The 4900-nt window shown below is 45.7% G+C and overlaps 1 long non-coding RNA gene across 1 annotated transcript; it reads left to right on the forward strand.

Moving 5' to 3' along the window:
• Nucleotides 1–3326: 3326 nt before the first annotated feature.
• LOC137840113 (uncharacterized) lies at nt 3327–4900 on the forward strand. Its single transcript, XR_011086557.1, has 2 exons — nt 3327–3436; nt 4147–4900. It is a non-coding gene; the product is annotated as an uncharacterized lncRNA (long non-coding RNA).

Consider the following 4900-nt stretch of genomic DNA (forward strand, 5'->3'; position numbering starts at 1 on the left):
TCTGCCTGCCGCTTAAGGTCAATTTAAATCCTAAATAATAATAATAATAATAATAATAATAATAATAAAATGAATTATTATTATTGATAATAATAATAATAAATAATAATAATATTATGGTGAAGCACTGGTTAGCACGCCAGCCTCAGTTCAGAGGTACAGTAAAATAATAATAATAATAATAATAATAATAATAATAATAATAATAATAATAATAATAATAATAATAATAATAATAATAATAAGCTTCTGTTAGGCCTCTTAAGGTTTGCTTGTTTGTTGTAAATAACCTTTTTTCCCCTTCTCATCTGGTTTATTTGATAATCTTTCACGTTTTTTCTTATAAGTCTTTAATGCGCTAACCCGTAAATGTCCCCACTATGGGATAGAGATAGTCTTATCTAAATAGAATTGTTATTTTGAACATAGCGAAACACTTGAAATATTTTGGAGTGCTACGTGAAAAGGCCCACCCGCACTTAAATGCACACGCTGCTCATCTAAGGTGGCTTTTTGTTGTAGCACGTGGAAAATAATTTGTCACATCTCTTGCCAAAGTGATATCTCAACGCCCTGCGGCCTCCTCCATTCACACACAAAAAAAACCACTCTATTTTCCTGCCATTATGTTTATACAAACCTATAAAATAGTATTTAATTTATGGGCATCCAAATATGCATAAATCATCTAAACCTTTATGACATGTACAATTGTAGTAATAATAGGTTACGTGCAAGATTGACAAAGGAAGAACATTTCAAACATTTCCTGTTTATCCGCACTTGGAATGGGTGCTGACTGACTGACTGTTTTAAAGAGGTCACATTAGTCGCCATAGCACAAAGCAGCCACCAGAGGGAGCACCAACACTGCTTATTCCTGTTTAAATCGACACCACTTGGCCAAAACTAGCTACTGTATTTACAACTGTCATCGCTGCTAACGTCAAATAAAAATAACAAAGCACACACATGCGAGTGCACCTTTTCAATAATTTTAAAACTTCACAAGTCTCATCACACCTCTCATACATTGGAGCTGATGTGGACATACACCTGCGTGTACATTTCCGGCCTATTTGTACTTTTTTTTTGTCTTTGCAAGGACCTGTAACCTCTGAGTGTCTTGTGACCCCGAGAGCCGATGATCCATCACTCTTAATGGAAGAGGATAAGTTTCAGCCAGTGAAAGAGAGATCAGACAAAGGCAGGAGGATTTATGGCGGCCGAGCGGGAGAAGTGGAACTGGCTGTGGGCCTTGATCTGAGCCATGGGCTCGATGCGTGATGGCTAGGCCAGGTGAGGCATTGCCTCGGGCCGGGGTCATTCTCATGCACGCTCACTGATGTACAGACATGACACTAAGCCAACCCTGCCCAAATCTACACACCACATCACAGAATCCAAGGCATTTGTTAAGCTTTTGAAGCCCCCTCCCAGATCATTAGGCCCCACTTCAGTCCGTCTCTCTTTTCCCAATGAATGGAGAGACGTGTGTGGTGAAATATGGAGAGGTGACCTGTTCCATGTTAGCTTGGAAGATGGCCACGGCGTGAATGATGCGGGAGTTTCAAGCCGGTTTTATTTATGTGCGACCTGTCAGGTGTTTAGGTGTCGCGCCGAGATGCTCGGCTTAGCGCATAGTTTGCTTTGCCGTAAATCAGCGCCGACGGGTCGGGCCCGTTTGCGTGTTTGCACCCAGCCCCGATTTGTTGTCGAGGCCTCGGCGCGAAGGCTTTGAGGGCGCGTGCGCAAGGTTGTCTGTTTTGTCTGGAGGCCATCGCCGTTTACACAGATGGCTTGAAACACCAGCTCTTCCAACTTTGCACCTGTTGGCAGTGCAATGAGAGCAAAACTTTAGCTCCCTCCCCATTGTCCTCTTTGCTTGGCCACGACTTTTTAATTCCTCCTAAGTGGGCCCGAAGTCGCCGGTGGGCAAAGGCGGCGAGGTGGAGACCTGAGCTCTTGAGTTGAGGGTGAAAGAACTTGAGAAGATGAGACAATTGTGGAGAGAAACGGGGAGGATGCAAATGAAGAGGCAAAAACGGGGGGGGGATGTTGGCGGGTGATGTGCCGCCGGAGGCAGGTATCTCCATCTGCATTCTCTCCAAACGCAGCATCTCAGGTATCTCCAGGTAGATTTACGGCCTGGCTTTGTGCCGGCGTGTTTGTGCGGCCGGCGAATGCATGGAGTTGAAGGGCGGCCAGCAAATAGCGACCATGTTGCATTCCATCCATGGCGCGATCCCCCTCCGCCCCGCATTTCATCTCTCCTCTTCAACGTGCTCCATCCTTCTATCCATCTATCCTCTGTGTCTCATCTCTTCTTTGCAGGCCTCCATTGCTCAGCTGGGTCTCAGGCCGTAAAGCCCTCTCAGGGGGAAGGCTGTAAATCAGTCTCCCCGTCTCAGGAGATTTCCTGGAGCTCAGCAGACTCAACAAAGCCTGGCTGGTGAGGAAGAGCAAATGTTTGAGCACGACACACACACGCAGGCACTCACACACCACAACACACACTATTTCGAGGTAAAGTGTAGGTGCTCTCACACACTTTTTTTGCTTTGGTGCAAAAATGAAAGCAGGAAGTTGCTCTCAGCATTTGTGTGTTGGCGTGCATCCACAAAGAACCCCCCTTCCCCCCACCGCCTTTTGTCCAGAGGTGTGTGTGTTGATCAGACAAGCTTGTTGTCTCCTTTTATTTTGTCACCCCCATGCACCAAGCCCACCCTTTCCTTTCCTCTACTTCCCGCTCTGGTTTATTGCACTTGATTGTAAGCGTGGCCATTCCTGAGATGGCTCAGATAGCAGCTGAAGCTAAATTGCCCGTCATAAAGTATCCCCAGCAGCGAGCGGCAATTCTAGCTCTGCTTCTGCTGCGAAGACTCCACTATGAAAAGACCAAGTCCTCTTTTTAATCTTTAAATGTACAATATGAACTCTGTCTCAACAGCCACAAATCAGCAGGATCTTCTGGAAACATTAAACGATTCGGTGGCATGATCGATATCCTAAGTGGCTCCTAAATCATTTTTATGCAAACGATTTTCAGGAACATTTGGCTATTTCAGCGCCAGGTTTTTGGACAAAAGTGACTCAAAATCAAAAGTGGCCGTGATCTAGCGGCATTTGGGGACATCAAAATGCTCTTTCGTGATACTACTAATTACCCGGACAAGACAGGCTGCTTCAAGTGAGATGCGGCGATTTACGGGCTAGCCGTATATTTGCCTCTGCTATGTGCTTGTCACATGGCTGACAGATGGATGACTGCTGGTTGGCCTGTCATTTCCTTTTCTGTTCGAGTGGAACAACAAGCGCACTTGCGGGATTTGGACGGTAGAGGGCGCACGAGTGGAGACTTGCGCGTCGCGAGCACGATAATGGCAGCAAGAAGAAGAAGGAGGAGGACTGAGTGAGCACATAGAGTGCAAGTCAGGTAAGAAAATTTGCAGGGAGGAGAGGAGCAGCAGGTCAGAGCGGTTTTGGCGCAAGCCATGGAAATTGTTGCGCGCGGTGGTGCCAACTGAATGGCAAGAGATTGAGCCTCATCAACGCAACAGCAGGCACAATTGTCATGCATTCAAGTCAGATAATAGCACTAAGCCAACAATTAATTTTTTTGGGTGTGATTCAGAATCAAGAATTTATTGTCTTTGGAACATTCACAGTGCAGACTTTGTGAAATGGCCCAGACAGTTTGAAATTGGTAGATGAACAAATCAGTGTTTAATTACAATGCATTGAAGCAAGCAAGCATACAAGATGGACGCGTTGTACTTCCGCAAGCTGGAAGGTGCCTCGCTCTTCCCTTGACGGATGAGCCCAATGACAGCAGGACGCGACAACCTGCAATCGAAGGTTCTCTTGCCTTCCGTGCATCCGTCACTGTCGCCGAGGATCAGCGGGCATCCGTGCGTCATCGCACAGCCCACCAACTGGAAGAAGAACCAGGGCCCGGAAGGCCTCAGTTACATTTTTTTTTCTTCCTTTTTGCCTTTCCATCACCTTCCTCTCGATGGTGTTCAGGTTGGCCTTGCTGCAGTACGGCCATTGGTCAATTTCATATTTTTTTCACATATTGTGTCGCTTTCCAGTTTTTTTTTTTTTTTTTAATCTTAAGGGTTAAAATTGGCTTGCTCTTTGCAGAACAGAAATGGAAAAACTGAAAAACAACAGAACAATGGCACTCGTTAGGAGACGGGAGTGGCGCATTTCCGGCTGGTATTTTTGACGAAGCCAAGCGAGTGGATTTAAATGCTGAGCATAACGGTGGCCGAGAGGAGGCGCGTTTTTTTTCCTACGTGCTACTTGGTGGCTGTCAATATTTTGATAAACACCGGTTTATATCCCACCCTTCTCACCCTGTTTTTTTTCTTGACGTCCTGCAGTTCTCCACTTTGACCACAAGGTGTCACCTCACTCACAAAGCGTGCAAATCATGGAGCTAGAAGGAGTCTCGTCTTCCCCTTCTATTTTCCGCTTAGGCGACGGGCACAGCGAAATGGAAAAGGAAAAATGAAAAGCAGCACATAAATGTTTTTTGCGCCACAGCGACTTTAATGAAGTCAGCCTCGCCATGCAGGACATTAGGAACACCCGCATGCAGCCATTGAAGGACAACGCGCAAAATGGCTTCAAATGGAGATAACAGATGAACAGCGAGCCTGCTCACTGAAAAAGCAGCTCGTTGATTGTCAAAGTAGAGATTTACTTTTTGTGCAACTCGCTTTTTATGGCCAAGCTGTACACAATGGCGCTGTTTTGTAACAAATACGGCACTCAAACAAGCCGGCGCCATTTGTCATATTTAAGCGGATAGAATGATGCCCAATGACCGTTTTGTGCTTGAGCCGCTCAAAGTTTTGCAGGATGGAGACAAATGGACATCATATATGTCAGA

The sequence above is a fragment of the Syngnathus scovelli genome, chromosome 2, assembly GCF_024217435.2.
Source record: "Syngnathus scovelli strain Florida chromosome 2, RoL_Ssco_1.2, whole genome shotgun sequence".
Lineage (NCBI taxonomy): Eukaryota > Metazoa > Chordata > Actinopteri > Syngnathiformes > Syngnathidae > Syngnathus > Syngnathus scovelli.